The sequence below is a fragment of the Numenius arquata genome, chromosome W, assembly GCF_964106895.1.
Source record: "Numenius arquata chromosome W, bNumArq3.hap1.1, whole genome shotgun sequence".
In the NCBI taxonomy this organism is placed as follows: Eukaryota; Metazoa; Chordata; class Aves; order Charadriiformes; family Scolopacidae; genus Numenius; species Numenius arquata.
Window position 1 is genome coordinate 34,583,973 of NC_133615.1, and position 17,570 is coordinate 34,601,542.

The window sequence follows — 17,570 nt, forward strand, 5'->3', positions numbered from 1 at the left end:
GGCTCAAAGATTTATAATAAATGGGGCTACATCAAGCTGGCGACCGGTCACCAGTGGGATTCCCGAGGGCTCGATTTTAGGGCCAGTGCTCTTCAATGGTTTTATAAATGATCTGATTTCAGGAGTCACCTATCCTTTCTGCTCATCATGTAACTGGCTTTACATGTTGAGCTGTACCTTGAGGTTTATTGGTGTGTTTAGAGCAATAAGAATTTCTCTCATTTATTCCTCCAATTTCTAGTAGTAAAGGAAATATTTTTAGAGGATTTGTACTGTTTATATCTAGTCAGGTTAGGTCAGGCAGCCAACATAGTTGTGGGAATTTGCATTCAGAATACGGTAATACTCTTAGGTCTTGGTTACAACTGGAACTGTAGGGAGTTATATTAATGTCATCTTTTTTATTACTGCTGGAGGTTCTGTTTTAATATTTCCTTAGAGTAGCAATTGTTTGACTCTTCTCTAGAGTCTGATACATCATCAGCTACAAAGCCAACATAATAAGTGATTAATGGTAGTAGTGCAAATTAAAACAATGCTAGTTTTCTAATTCTGTTGCAGGTGGTGATGTCTGGGGACTAGTTATCTCTGAGATAACTGCACAATTCCCACAGTCTTATAAGCATCTTAATTTATAATGCAAATGGAAATTTTTGCACACCAGACTGTTGAGGCAATGGGTATATTGATTTTTTACTACCTTTATGGTTTTGCTAAATATCAAAGGTGTTTCTCTGTTTTTGTGACCTCACCAGGGACTCCAGACTCCATGACATGGATCATCTTTGAAGTGGGACTTTTTCCATCATTGATTAGCCCTACTCCTGAAAGCAGTTTGGCGAGTGTCATACCGGTAACACCTCACATACTATATTTATAGGTGCATACATAGGTAAAGGTTCATAAATATATACTTGCTTCACTAGTTGGAATTCAATAATAACTTGTAAAATATGTATATTCGCTTTACTGTTGTAATATGTATACACTTGCTTTCTTAGTGGTAATTTTGTAGTGATGTGTAGAGAGAGAGTGTGCATGTGTATATTTGTTTTTACTAGCAGTAGTTCTGTAGTAATTTGTAATAAAGAAATTCTCAGAAACCCAGACATCTGTGTCCTTGTGTATTGCAGAATCCTAAGAACCCCATGGTCTCAATCTTTGCGCAACCGTGTGATCCTCAATGTAGAGAACCACAAGGTAACACAGGAATGTGCTAATGCCAACAAGGATGAAGGGGATGGGTTTGGGCAGAGGGGGAAATGGGGTTGCCTGAGGGTAACCTAAGGCTAATTAGCATGCTAAAAAAAAAAAAATCACACCCCTGGGAGACCACCTTACATGCTAATGTCAGACCACCTTTGTATAACGAACTAGCCACTAATCAGAGCATGCTCAGAAGGGTATAAGTTATATAATTGAAAGGTGACCAATGAACCACTACAAAACACTATTAAAAAAATAGATCTCTCATTGATCTTTCTCCTAGCCAGCAGAACTTTGGGAACAAGGACAATTAGTTACAACAAGGAAAAGGTAGCAAACCAGTAATATCATACTAGATTTCACAAATTTTTGTAGTTCTACTGCGATATTAAACATATATGAAATCCTGGCATACAAGGATTGTATACATTGGCATTTTTGCTGGAGAGGAGCGAAATAAGCATATGCGCTTTATATCTTTCTGTCTAATTTGATATTCACAATAATTTATAATATATTAGTGTAGAACACAAAATACATTCATTTATTGTGATATACTGTAGTAGACTATTACCTGACAGGAACCTGGAAAACTACAGAAGTATTGTCTACTGAAAGAGCTGACAAATTCTCATCTGCTAAAATAAATTCATATTTCCAAAATGCTAACTTAATAAAGTATGTATATAATAAAATATAATATATAGTATATAATAATATATTATATTATATATTATATTATACTTATTATATCATATATAATTTATATTATATTATATTATATTATATTATATTATTATATTATATTATAATATATTATATATTATATTATATATTATACTTATATTATTATATTATATTACTTATTATATATATTATATAATAAGTATTTAATAAAGTATGCTTTTCTATAGATATGAATGGATATGAGATAAGAAATGTCATATTTCTACAACATACATACCAAATACTCTGTTCAAATACACCTTTGATAGCTATGCAATTCTACCTTCCAGGACATTGGCCTGGACTTCTATTAAGCAATACTGGAACCTGTTAATGAGACAGCCACTACATGTTTCTTACCAAGGCATGGTTTTGCTTAGCTGGTTGACTGTGGACTCCATTTGTTTGCTTCTTTTGGCTGGGAGTGTCTTGATATTGCTTTCTGCCATTGCTATTCAAATTCTGACTCAGCCATTATGTCCAAAAAGTAGTAAAGAGAAGATTTTAAATAGCAGCATTGAACATCACTGTGCTAACACTTGCTACTTATTAGCTAAGCTTTCCTCAGAATACTTAAGAACATGTAAATGATATCTTTTTTGTGGAAAAACTGAAGCACGCTGAAATTAACAAAACATGAACTCAAAGTCGTCAGCTGTTACTCAGTCTCTTATACTATTACAGACACTGTACTATACAATAAATACAGTGCAATGTGTTCCCACACACTGATGCATATATACTAGTGGTATGCAAAATATTTTAAAAAGTGGTACGTGAAGGCTGCCCAAATGGTGAATACTAACTGCCGTTAGAAGTGACCTGGTTCTTACCTTGTTTTTTCCTATGTTGGGCTTAGAGGGTGTGTGCCCAGTAGATGAAAATCCATTGTCACTATCTGAGGAATCTCCATTTCTTCAAGAAAGCCATTCCCTCAGTGGCCTGTGAAGAAGCAGAAGTTTAACAAGATTCAGTTACTGAAACAAATCTGAAGAAATTAAATTGTCTGAAAAGCACTGGCCTAGCATTTCACTCATGCTGAACATACTTGATGAAAGGAATGGCCATAAAAAATTTGTTAGGTGCCAAACCTAATTTGGACTTTGGAGTCATATAATTTCTGTGACATGGTAATTCGTTGATGGAAAACTATTCAATGTTATAGAAAAAACCAAAGAAAACGAACAAACAAAAAAACCAACAAAAGAACTGCTGTATATCAGAGAATTTTACAAATGCATAGCATTGACAATTATTTTCTTAAATTTAACAAGAGACTTTAATTAATAGACCACAACAGAGTTTCCACAAAAGGTTAACTAAAGATAGTTCAGACTGCAACTACACAGTAATGGATGCTACAGGACATTCATTGCAAGATATGATACCCAAAATAAGAAATGGATATATCCAGTGCCTAAACTCTAAATAAATATTTCAAAAAATAAAAAAGCCACTGTACATTCAATTCCATAAGGTAAAGGTAGAGGCTTTATGTAACTTTGAAAGCCACTAATGTTCTTGATATTTTTATTTAAAATGTCATCAAAACTAGACCACTAATTCAAAGATTATCAGAAATGAGAACTTAGCTTTTGTTACAGAAGAAAACATGGGAAGAGGGCAGAATTTGTGTCAGAATTTTTACATTGTACAATTATTATATAGCATATGGAAAGAAGTCAAAGATTCTGAAAATGCTTACAGTGTATAAAAAACCCACATGAGCTTTTGTATTAAGGAACCTAGCCCCAAAACCCCAGCTCTAGGTAAGATGCATATTATGAAAAGCAATTAAAGGATAAAAAGCTTTTAAATACAATTAGAGAGGGAATAAAAAACAATAAAAAATAAATGACGTCAGGTTGAATTCAATGAAGATGAAGGTGCTTCAATAGGCAGACAATCTATCATGGTAAGAACTCTACCTACCAGCAACCATCTGCATGGGAGTGAAGGTACATTTTAAAAAAATAATAGTAGTTCGGCCTCTTTCACTTGGTATTGAAGTTCAAAAGTAGTGCAACAATGCAACGCTGCAAGACAGGTATTTAATGCAAGAAATTAAAGGGACCCCTGTCAAATAAACCACTACTACCTTTACTCATTTTTAAGCCAGATGCCCAGTTAGATATTTTAAATTAAATGAAATACAAAAAAAAGAAAAGATGTCAAACTTCAAAGATGAAGGGTGTCACCCACAGGAACAAAGTTTCCAACAACTCTAACACCATAGTCTTTGCTTCTCCCTTTCAAAATATTTCTTAAAAGCCTAATGGTACACAGACAATTCTAAGTAGGTTTTTCCTCTTACATGCCCCCTTACCAACCTCCTCCTTTGCATGCACCATTCACTAAATCTAGATGAGAATCATAGAATCATTTAGGTTGGAAAAGACCCTTAAGATCATCGAGAACAATCAAAAACCTAACACTGCCAAGATCACCACTAAAAAAATATGTCCCTAAGTGCCACTTCTACAAGTCTTTTAGATACTTCCAGGGTGACTCAACCACTTCCCTGGGCAGCCTGTTCCAATGCTTGATAACAGTGAAGAAATTTTTCCTAATATCCAATCTAAACCTCCCCCGGTGCAACTTGAGGCCATTTCCTCTTGTCCTATCACTTGTTACCTGGGGAAAAGAGACCGACATCTACCTCGTCACGGCCTCCTTGCAGGTAGTTGTAGATGTCTCCCCTGAGCCTCCTTTTCTCCAGGCTAAACACCCCCAGTTCCCTCAGCCACTCCTCATAGGACTTGTTCTCTAGATCCTTCACCACCTTCGTTGCCCTACTCTGAACAAACTCCAGCACCTCCAATGTCCTTCTTGTAGTAAGGGGCCCAAAACTGAACACAGTATTCAAGGTGGGGCCTCACCAGTGCCAAGTACAGGGGGACAATCACCTCCCTAGTCCTGCTGGCCACACTATTCCTGATACAGGCCAGGAGGCTGTTGGCCTTCTTGGCCACCTGGGCACTCTGCTGGCTCATATTCAGCCAGCTGTCAACCAATACACCCAAGTCCTATTTCACCAGGCAGCTTTCCAGCCACACTTCCCCAGGCCTGTAGCATTGCATGGGGTTGTTACGACCTAGTGCAGGACCCGACACTTAGTCTTGTCGAATGTCATACCATTGGCCTCGGCCCATCAATCCAGCCTGTCCAGATCCCTCTGTAGAGCTTTCCTGCCCTCAAGCAGATCAATGCTCACACCCAACTTGGTGTCATCTGCATACTTACTGAGGGTGTACTCAATCCCTTTGTCCAGGTCATTGATAAAGATATTAAAGAGAACCGGCCCCAATACTGAGCCCTGGGGAACACCACTTGTGACCAGCCACCTACTGAATTTAACTCCATTCACCACCACTGTCTGGACCTGGCCATCCAGCCAGTTTTTTTACCCAGAGAAGAGTACACCTGTCCAAGCCATGAGCAGCCAGTTCCTCCAGGAGAATGCTGTGGGATACCATGTCAAAGGCCTTACTAAAGTCCAGGTAAACAACATCCACTAAGCGAGTCACCTTCCAGCCCTTCTTGTGGATGGGCATCACATTTGATAGCCTCCAGTTAACTGGGACCTCCCCAGTTAGCCAGGACTGCTGATAAATGATGGAAAGTGACTTGGTGAGCACTTCTGCCAGCTCCTTCAGTACCCTTGGGTGGATCCCATCCAGCCCTATAGACTTGTGTGTGTCTAAGTGGTGTAGCAGGTTGCCAACCATTTCCCCTTGGATTATGGGGGCTTCATTCTGCTCCCCATCTCTGTCTTCCAGCTTAGGGGGTTGGGTACCCTGAGAACAACTGGTCTTACAGAATCACAGAATCACAGAATCACAGAATCACAGAATCTTAGTGGTTGGAAGGGACCTTTGAGATCATCGAGTCCAACCACATTAAAAAAAAAAAAAAACAAAAAAACAAAAAAACAAAACACAAAAACACACAAACAAACAAAAAAAAACACAACACAAAACCAAACAAACAACAACACCCCCCCCAAAAAAAAAAAAAAAAAAAAAAAAAAAAAAAAAAAAAAAAAGCAAGCAGCATCCATCAACTAAACCCCACACACAACACCCCACCACAAACCAACAATCCCGGGCACTAGAGCATGCCCTGAAGAGCCACGTCTACACGTTTCTTAAATACCTCCAGGGATGGTGACTCCACCACCTCCCTGGGCAGGCTGTTCCAGTGCTTGACCACTCTCTCAGTAAAGTAATTCTTCCTAATATCTAATCTAAACCTCCCCTGCCGCAACTTCAGACCATTTCCTCTGGTCCTGTCGTTATTCCCTTGGGAGAAGAGGCCAACCCCCGCCTCTCTACAGTTTCCTTTCAGGTAGTTGTAGAGGGCAATGAGGTCTCCCCTCAGCCTCCTCTTCTCCAAACTAAACATGCCCAGTTCCCTCAGCCTCTCCTCATAGGACTTGTTCTCCAGACCCCTCACCAGCTTGGTGGCTCTCCTCTGGACACGCTCCAGCACTTCAATGTCTTTCCTGTAGCGAGGGGCCCAAAACTGAACACAGTACTCGAGGTGAGGCCTCACCAGTGCCGAGTACAGAGGCACGATGACTTCCCTGCTCCTGCTGGCCACGCTATTCCTGATACAGGCCAGGATGCCGTTGGCCTTCTTGGCTGCCTGGGCACACTGCTGGCTCATGTTAAGCCGGCTGTCCACTAACACTCCCAGGTCCTTTTCTGCCAGGCAGCTTTCCAGCCACTCTTCCCCAAGCCTGTAGCATTGCCTGGGGTTGTTGTGGCCGAAATGCAGAACCCGGCACTTGGCCTTATTAAACCTCATCCCATTGGCCTTGGCCCATTGGTCCAACCTGTCCAGGTCCCTCTGTAGAGCCTGCCGACCCTCAAGCAGATCAACACTCCCACCTAGTTTGGTGTCATCCGCAAACTTACTGAGGGTGCACTCAATCCCCTTATCCAGATCATCAATGAAGATATTGAACAAGACTGGCCCCAAAACTGAGCCCTGAGGGACACCACTGGTGACCGGCCGCCAACCAGATTTTGCTCCATTAATCACAACTCGCTGAGCACGGCCATCCAGCCAGTTTTTTATCCAGCGGAGGGTACACTTGTCTATGCCATGATTCTCCAGTTTCTCCAGGAGAATGCCGTGAGGGACGGTGTCAAAGGCCTTACCAAAGTCCAGGTAGACAACGTCCACAGCCTTCCCCTCATCGAGAAAGCGGGTCACATGGTCATAGAAAGAGATCAAGTTGGTCAGGCAGGACCTCCCTCTCATAAACCCATGCTGGCTGGCCCTGATCCCTTGGCTGCCCTGCACATGCCTTGAGAGCTCACTCAGGATGATCCTCTCCTTTACTGTTAAAGACAAAGGCAAAGAAGGCATTAAGCACCTCAATCTTTTCCTCAGCCTTTGTCAATATGTTTTCCCCCACATCCAATAAAGGATGGAGAGTCTCCTTAGCCCTCCTTTTGTTGTTAATGCAGTTATAGAAACATTTTTTATATTTTATGGCAGAAGCTAGATTAATTTCTAGTTGGGCTTTGGCCATTCTAATTTTCTCCCTGCATAGCCTCATGACATCCTTGTCATCCTCCAGAGTGGCCTGCCCCTTCATCCAAAGCTCTTTTTTTTTTTTTTTCTGAGTTCCAGACAAAGCCCTCTTTTCAGCCAGGCCAGTCTTCCCTACCAGCTCATCTTTTGGCACATAGGTATGGCCTGCTCCTGTGCCTTTAAGATTTCCTTCTTGAATAATGTCCAGACTTCCTGGACTCCTTTGCCCTTTAGGACTGCCTCCCAAGGAACCAGGCCACTAAAGAGGCCAAAGTCTGCCCTCTGGAAGTACAAGGTAGCAGTTCTGCTGACCCCCCTTCCTTACTTGTCTGAGAATCGATAACTCTATCATTTCGTGATCACTGTGCCCAGGACTGCCTCCAGCCCACAAGTCCTTCTCTGTTTGCTACAACAGGTGCAGCAGGGCACCTTCCCTAGTTGGCTCACTCACCATCTGTGTCAGGAAGTTATCTTATCTTCCACACAGTCCAGGAACCTCATAGACTGTTTCCTCTCTGCTGTATTGTATTTCCAGCAGACATCTGCCAAATTGAAGTCCCCCACAAGAACAAGGACTAGCGATCGTGAGACTTCTCTCAGCTGCTTATAGAATATTTCATCTGTCTCTTCATCCTGGTTGTGTGGTCTATAACAGACTGTGGGACTTGGTACATAAGAAGTTAAAAACGCTGGTGTCTGCTTATCTCTTGGGTGAACCTTGTGGGTGGAGATCAGAGAGGTCCTTGTGAGAAGCAGAGGAAGGAGGGAGTCTTGTGGAGGCAGGACAGTCCTGTTTTGGCTAAAGACTCCAGGAATAAGCAGATAAACAGTTTCAGCACAGAATCTTGAAGGCTGTGGTGCCCGGAGTGAGACCTTTTGCTTGATTATCCATTAAATGAATTATAAAGTTGACAACCCTGAATATGATAATGAGCTTAACGAAGGACATGGGAGACATATATCAGAAGGGATAGGCAAGGAAGGAGAGGCAGTGAGGTAGCCCTGTATGTCGGGGATTGTTTTTACTGTCTAGAGCTTGATGATTGTGATGAAAGGGTTGAGTGTTTATGGGTAAGAATAAGGGGGAAGGCCAACAAGGCAGATATCATGGTGGGAGTCTGTTGCATTATGAGCAGTTTTGACATTTCTTTCACAGCCTTGCCAAGGGCTTTCACTGAGATAGTTCAGCATTTGCCTGCTTCAGAGTCCCGCAAAGGACTTTCACCCAGACAGTTTTGCAAAGTTGAAAAGATAAATGATTTATTGAAGTGACAGATATAACAGACTCGGCATTGCTGTTGATAAATGCACTAGTTGCAATAGTGCTAATATATTGTAAAAGTGCTAGAAAAATAAATGAATAAATGCCATCCCGGGTGTTCTTCACCAAGAGGTGAAGGTGCGATGCTTACCAAGAAGGCATCCCTGTCTTGGGTAGAGGAAGAAGAGCACAGCCCGTTGACTGTATCTTCTAGGGCTTTAGTTTCTTCTCCGAGACATCTCAGAGATACTTTCATCAATGACCTTTATATCCTAACCTTATCTATTCCCTCCCCTTGGGGTGACGATTAACATGATCTGGGTGGAGAGTTGGGTGCTATAGTCATATGTCTCGCATGTCCTTCTTTAAGCTCATTATCATAATCCATGATTGCAATTGCATCATAGTTTTCCAGTTGCACAATGGCTTCCAATTCCTCCTGTTTGTTGCCCATGCTGCGTGCTTTGGTGTAGATGCATTTCAGTTGGGCCATTGATTCCACCACCTTTTTTGGGGGAGAAGTCTTAATTCCTATGTGATTGTTCTCAGGCGCTTCCATGGTTTATAATACATCAATAACCCTTGTGTCTTTGCTGTCGTGTGGATCTTCATCCCCTACCTCTGCCAAGATGACTAGGGTGCTGCACACATTAGTATAGGGACATTTCAAGTGTGCTCCAGTGCACATTGTGGAGTAGACCGAAGGACCTAGCTAGCCACACCGTCCCTCAAACCCTGGCATGCCATCCCCAGGCTAATCTCTAGCAAGCCTGGTTTTATCCCTTCCCCCCTTCAAAATTAGTTTAAAGCTCTTTCAATGAGCCCTGCCAACTCCTGCCCAAAGATCTTTTTCCCCCTTTGAGACAGGTGTACCCCATCTGTTGCTAGCAGGCCTGGTGTCACATAGACTGACCTGTGATCAAAAAACCCAAAATTCTGCCAGTGACATCAGGCTCAGAGCCAGGTATTGATCTGCTGGGTCATCCTGTTTCTTCCTGCATCATTCACTGAAACTGGAAGGATGGAAGAAAAAAACCTACTTGTTCTCCTGATCCCTTCACCAGTCGTCCCAAGGCCCTGAAGTCTCTCTTGATTGTCCTTGGACTTCTTATTGTAACTTCATCCCTGCCTACATGAAAAACCAATAATGGATAATAATCTGAGGGCCGTACCAGGGTAGGAAGTTTCCTCATAACATCTTTAACTCAGGCCCCAGGGAGGCAGCAGACTTCCCTAAGAAGTGGGTCCAGTTGGCAAATTTGACCTGTTGTCCTGAAGAGAAGACTATCCTTTGTTTCCTCTTCTAATATGTAGGGTTTTATATATCCTCAATTAAAATCTTAACAACATATACAATTATAACTAATGAAAACATAAAATTATTAAGTTACACACAACTTAGGGAAAAAAAAGAATTACAGTTTGCATGCTCTAATGCTGTTTTCATGAGGAATGGAGATGTCAGTGTCAAGAATCAGTTTTTGCATCAGTTGCAAGAAGTTGACAAGACCCTAGAGTGATGAAATAACATTTCTTAGCATTTGAAGCGTTCATCACATTTGGTGGTTGCATTATTTTACAGACTATTAAGTTTTAAGAAAACAAACAAAAAACTCCAAAACTGAAACCAACCCACAGTTTCCACAAATTACTTTCAGAACTGAACAAAACACCACATACCCGAATTTCCCTTCTAGTTTTGGGGTTGAATTTTGTGTTCTTCGGAATTCCTGGAATGATGTACAGCCATGCTATTTGATCACTAATTCACAGCTCAATGTATTCTTTGCAGAAATAATCTTTTATATCAAACCCAGTTTCTTCAAACACCCAAGAAGCATATTGATGAAATTAGTGCGTACATTAAAATTTATCCTTTCAGAAGGATATCATCAATAGGGAAGAAAGCATGCCTAGTTTTCATATCTAGCCATTAAATCAGGCCATTACTGACAAAAAAACCCACCAAACTTCTATGCATAGCTATATGCCTATCAATAGAAAGAACATCTAACATTCTATGTACTTCACATTTCTCCAAGACAGACTTGTAATAAAAATTTAAACAACCCTATTACAGCATCATGTAGCAATTTATTAATATGGATGGGGAGTCTGTAGTTGCTCCTTCATACTGCTGGATGCTTCTAAGTTCTGTTCCCAGCAAAAATTACTATACTGGGACTGATGTATAGACAGGGCTATATTTCAGGGCTCAGTTTTGGGGCCAGTCTTGTTTAATATCTTTATTGATGATCTGGATAAGGGGATTGAGTACACCCTCAGTAAGTTTGCAGATGACACCAAACTAGGTGGGAGTGTTGATCTGCTTGAGGGTAGGAAGGCTCTACAGAGGGACCTGGACAGGTTGGATCAATGGGCCAAGGCCAATGAGATGAGGTTTAATAAGGCCAAGTGCCGGGTCCTGCATTTTGGTCACAACAACCCCAGGCAACACTACAGGCTTGGGGAAGAGTGGCTGGAAAGCTGCCCAGCAGAAAAGGACCTGGGGGTGTTGGTGGACAGCCGGCTTAACATGAGCCAGCAGTGTGCCCAGGTGGCCAAGAAGGCCAACGGCATCCTGGCCTGTATCAGGAATAGCGTGGCCAGCAGGAGCAGGGAAGTCATCGTGCCTCTGTACTCGGCACTGGTGAGGCCTCACCTTGAGTACTGTGTTCAGTTCTGGGCCCCTCACTACAGGAAGGACACTGAAGTGCTGGAGCGTGTCCAGAGGAGAGCCACCAAGCTGGTGAGGGATCTGGAGAACAAGTCATATGAGGAGAGGCTGAGGGAACTGGGCATATTTAGTTTGGAGAAGAGGAGGCTGAGGGGAGACCTCATTGCCCTCTACAGCTACCTAAAAGGAGGTTGTAGAGAGGTGGGCGTTGGACTCTTCTCCCAAGGGAATAATGACAGGACCAGAGGAAATGGTCTGAAGTTGCGGCAGGGGAGGTTTAGATTAGATATCAGGAAGAATTACTTTACTGAGAGGGTGGTCAGGCACTGGAACAGCCTGCCCAGGGAGGTGGTGGAGTCGCCATCCCTGGAGGTATTTAAGAAACGTGTAGACATGGCACTTCAGGGCATGCTCTAGTGCCCGAGATTGTTGGTTTGTGTCTGTTTGTGGGTGGGGTGGTGTGTGGTTGTGGGTGTTTGTTTTGGTTTGGTTTTGGTGTTTGGTGTTCTGGAATTTTTGGGGGTGTTTTTTTTGTTTTTGTTTGCTTTTTTTTTTTTTTTGTTGATTGGACTCGATGATCTCAAAGGTCCCATCCAACCAAAAATGTTCTGTGATTCTGTGATATTCAAATTCTAACAAGCTTCACTTGCAATTCATTTTTTTCTTTTCTTTCAATGATCTTTCTACCTTATGAACCCTCTACCTCCAAAATATATAATCCTTTTCAAGTTCATAATGAAACCCAGCAATAGGGTGGCATAACTTTGGCTACTAAATTCAAACTGGATATTCACACTGACAACAGAAAAGACTAAACTGCACAGGCTGCTAATATTCCGGACCAGAAGATCATTGTACATCGAGGAGTTAGTGATCCACATAACAGTTAACCTGAGTATGTCCACACCTGTGCTGCGCTGCACTATGCTGCTCATCCAGCTTGGCCTTCAGGCCTGTGTTGTGTTGCACAAATCCCTTGGCTGTAGAAAGAACTCATCCAGCTTACTGCAACAGAGGAGCCCACAGGCAGCTTCTACTCAGTACCAGTGATTATGCCACATGTATGGCCTTGCCTTTATCTGAAAGTGCAGCAAGAAATTCTCATGAGAACATAATTTCTGTTTGACTGTAGAAATGATAAATAGAGTTGTTTCCTTGTAAGAAAATCCTACAATAACTTGAATAACTGAAAGGAGAGAATCTCTTCTGTGGATAAAGTCTGCATGGCATGTTGTGTATTGGTCCGAGTACTGTTCAATGCTATACTGTGGAGGAATGGCTGAGTGAAAAAGGGCACAACTTGATTACAATGAGCAACCCAGTCTTTGATAGGGATGAAAGCCCGGAGGAGGCTGTGAACTGTCCTTGAGAAACAGAAGTATGAAGAAGTAGCTACATGATAAGTAAGAGATAAGCGGTACTGCCTCCGGGAGATAGAGAAACATCTGCTGCGCGTGGACAAGAGGTCCGCACTAATTGTGTGAGCGCTCTAGGCGCGTGAACAGAGACTGTAAGCCAATCGTATAATTGTTGCTAGCGCGTGCTCTGCTTGTCTGTCTTTATATACTCTGTGAGAACTTGAATAAAGGGAGAACGACCATACTCATATTGAGACTCATCGTTACTCCGGGTCCGTCTCCCACTCCGACATCTGGTAGCAGAGGATGCACAGAGATCCATAGCTCAGCGGGACTGAGTTCTCCGAGTCTGCGGTAATCAGCTAGAGGAGGGGAGTGGGAAACCACGGCTGGGAGAAGTGCTGCTCGGGCGCAAAGGCGGGAGCAGACAACGGTGCGAGGTGGCCTCTCGCCTCCCAGGCGCAGTGATGCAAATAGAAGCTGCGGCCACACTACTCGCTGGAATCCTCTCTAAGAGAGGGAGTGAAATACCGGCGAAACTGTTGATAAGTTCCATGCTACTCGCTGGAATCCTCTCTAAGAGAGAGAATGAAGTACTGGCGAAACTGTTGATAAAGTTAATTAAATTAGGACAGCGATGGGGTCATTTTTCTGACACACCTATGCTGTTTTCTGTTTCGGAATGGCGAGATTTTGGAGGGACGATGTGGCAAAAAACAATCGAGGGGGATGAAAAAGAGGAGAAAGAGATAAAAGCCGTCCGTGGGTTGTGGCATACTGTGCTAGAGACTTTAAAAGCGATGAAAGCGGAGCGGGAAGTAGCCTGTGCAGCTGCTCAAATGTTAGGTCCAGGAGCGGCCGCCTCAAAACCTCAAAGTAAGCCTGGACCTATTGCGCGGTTCTTTGGGCTGCCCGCGGTAAAGGGAATGACCGGGACTGTGTGTAAAACTGTTGCTGAAATTCGAGCTAATGAGGACTCTGACCCTCCTGAGAAAAGTAAAGACTTGCCGCTGAACCCCTTGCAAAACTCGGGAAAAGCGGAAGTGACCGATGCGAAACCAGAACAGAAAAGTAATGCAAATGCGGAAGCGCCTCCTCAGAAAACTCCGATAGGGGAGGGGCCTGAAACGTCTACTGATCTCATCGATTTGGGAGGATCAGCGTGTCGGCCTCCGCCCGCCTCCAGCAACTCCGTCTCTCTTGTATCCACCGCTACCCCCCTCCAGTGACTCGTCTGGTCCGCCAACTCCACCCCCTGACAAGAGTCGTAAACTGTCCACAGACAAACTGCTACAGACAGTTTTAAGGTGGCTCGACGAGTTAGATTTACGTGTGGCGAGGAAGGATGATAACATGCCTCCAAGGCTAGTGAATCCCTCAACACCTCCGAGAACTGCACGCTGGAATGGCATTATTAGAGACGCTATACTAGAAGGACAGTGGGGAGCAGCCGCTAGTTTGGGCGGAACTCCACCTCTTGTATGTCCCGTCGTACATGTAAACAATACTGGCAAATGGGAACCACATGATTGGAAAATTTTACAACAAGCTCACACCACCATCTCAACTTATGGAGTAAAATCTGAGGCTACCCGACAAATTGTCAGCTGGATTTTTTCTGCTGATCTGATGTGTCCATATGATTGTCGTAACCTAATGAGACTGTTGCTTACTCCAACACAATATTTATTGTGCGGATCCTCCTGGCAACAACGAGCTATGAATGAAGCATCTCAAAGACAAGGGGAGGGAGACCCCCTCCGTGGAGTCACGGCAGAGATGTTCACAGGGCACGGAAAATTTAGTGACTTGCAAGTACAGTTGACGTTTCCAGCAAACCTATTACAGCGATCAGCGCAACTTGCCCTAGAGGCGTTTCTCGGCCTCCCAGGATCTACTATTCCGTCATTTGGTACCATGATGCAAGGAACTACAGAAAAATATAGTAACTTTGTTGACCGACTGTGGGAAGCAATCATGAATCACCCTGATTTAGATGACAGCGGCAAACAACAGATGTTCAAAGTACTGGCTTTTGATAATGCCAATAAGACCACCAAGCAAATTCTAGCCAGTCTACCAAAAGGAGCAGGCGTTGAAGAAATGTTATTGAGAGTAGAAAGGACTGAAGCTCAAAAACAAAGCACCACGGTCCATCATAGACTCCAAGATTCGACCACAAAAAACCGAGCTTGCAACTCAGTTGCGCACACTGACTGATGTCCAAACCCTGCTTGGAGACATTCAATGGGTGCGGAACTGTGTTGGCATTTCCAATACCGACATTGCACCCTTAACAGAATTATTGAGAAGCAATCATCCAGCCGACGGCATTACTCTGACAGCGATGCAGCAAGCAGCACTACAACAAATTGCACAAAAACTGCAATCGACGTGGTCATCTCGACGCATTTTAATGTTGCCAGTGTCTCTGATAATATGTAATGGGAAAGATTCACCATATGCAGTCATTTGTCAATGGCAAAACAAAAAGGGGGAACTTGCTACTCTCTTCTCCTTCTTTGGTGATGCCACTGACAAATGCGAAGGGAAGGTAACAAAAGAGAATGTGTTCAATGTCTTAGAATGGGTATTCTTAAGTGTACAACCAAAAACGAGCATTCAAACGCGAACTGAAGCAGTAGGTGAATTGATACGAAAAGGAAGATCACGAATCATAGAAATCAGTGGTAAAGAACCAGAGGATATTAGCATACCTGTTAACGCTGTAGATTTAGAATGGTGGCTGCGCAATGACGCTGCCATGCAAGAAGCCTTGTTAGGCTACAGTGGGAGAGTGCATTCACAACAGCCACAAGGGAAATTATGGCAAGTTCTAAAAAGAAATCAGTGGCTAGAAAGACCGAAGGTGCAGAAAGACCCATTGTCAGATGGTATCACTCTGTATACAGATGCAGGCAAACGCTTGTGGCGTGCAGCCTGTGTTTGGCAGGAAAAGGGTCAATGGTGTCAGCATATCATAGAGGGACAACCTCGAGATTCCCTTCAAACATTGGAACTAACTGCAGTAGTATGGGCCTTGAACAATTGGCTAAGCACTCCCTTGAATGTAGTAACAGACTCATATGTGGCTGGAATAGTGCCACGCCTGGAAGACGCTCTGCTTAGGAAGACAGCTAATCCTAGGCTGGGGAGTTTATTTATTCGGTTGCGATCTGTACTTGACCAAAGAACAGCTGCCTGTTGTGTTATCCATATTCGTAGTCATCAGCTAGACCTTGGATTAGGCCAGGGCAATCAACTTGCTGACAGCCTGGTTAGTCCAGTGTGTCATGTGCCTCCTATGGATAAATTTCAACAAGCTAGGCAGAGTCATGAGAATTTTCACCAAAATGCAAAAGGGCTAAAAAGACAATTTAATTTAACAGAAAATGAGGCTCGAGGCATTATCCAAGCCTGCCCGAAATGTGGGAGCCATGGCCCAGGAATAGGGTTAGGAGTGAACCCAAAAGGATTAAAGGCGTTAGAGTTATGGCAGATGGATGTCACACATATCCCAGAGTTTGGTCGCTTGAAGTATGTACATGTGACCATTGATACATTTTCAAAAATGATCTGGGCAACTGCATTGCCCGGAGAAAAGGCACATCACGTATGTAAACGCTTGCTTGCTTTGCTGTATTAGGAGTGCCTGAATGCATTAAAACTGATAACGGGCCTGCTTATGTTAGTCAAAAGGTTAGAAAGTTCTTGCTAAGATGGGGGGTCGATCACACGACAGGGATCTCACATTCGCCTACGGGACAAGGATTAGTGGAACGCACTCATCAAGTATTGAAGGACTATCTAGGTAAACAAAAGGGAGTAGAGACAGATGCTCAGCAAAGGCTACATCGTGTGCTCTTTGCGTTGAACTTTCTCTGTCTCATGGGTGATCGAGAGGAACCGCCAGTGATGATTCACCATCAAAACCTTAAGTTCAATAGTACAACAATACTCCCGCAACTCAAAGTGATGTATAAAGATCCAGTCTCTGGAATTTGGATGGGACCTGTTCCTGTTATATTTAATGGTCGAGGTTATATGTGTGTCTCCACAGATTGCGGTCCAGTGTGGGTGCCTAGTCGAGCTGTAAAACCTGCTCTGACTCGACATGATCTGCCTGACAACCAAGATGTTCAAGATCCTGACCCTGGGGATATTGATCCCGGCGGTAATGACCCTCCACAAGATTGAACCTAGGGAAAACATGTGGGTCACCTGGGCGAATAAGACAGGACAACAAGCCTTTTGTCTATCGCTTGCCTCTGCTACAGAGCCTTTTCGGACATGTTTGATAGGAGTACCTGGTTTTAAGGTAGAAGACTTTAGCAAGTATAGTAAGCAGAACTGCACTAATTCCCAGAGTGTTAGTAATTGTAGTGCCACGCTCCTTAATAGCTTGAATGTTACGCTGCCTTGGGACCCTCAAGAATTAGAACTGTTAGGATCAATGAGAATTGGAAATGCCTCCCAGAACTGGACTCAAACCTGCATATTTTTTGGAGGACCTGCCTTTACTGGCGTAAATTATTATCGATCATTTAATTGGATGGGGTGGACAAACGTCACACCGAAAGCAAACAACTATGACTACAGATATAAAGGTGCATTTTGTGGCACAAATGACACATCAAAACAAGGACTGGGAGCCCTTGGGGTTGGAACAAAAGGGGAACAGCAAATTTGGAACAATGGCACCCCAAAAGCCTTGCCGCCAGACGTGTTTTTGATATGTGGTGACAGGGCATGGCGGGGAATTCCGAAAAATGCGATAGGTGGTCCATGTTATCTTGGC

The 17,570-nt window shown here is 43.2% G+C and overlaps 1 pseudogene; it reads right to left on the reverse strand.

The window, feature by feature from the left end:
• Nucleotides 1–424: 424 nt before the first annotated feature.
• Nucleotides 425–17,570, reverse strand: part of LOC141476597 (m7GpppN-mRNA hydrolase-like) — a 52,214-nt pseudogene continuing 35,068 nt past the window's right edge.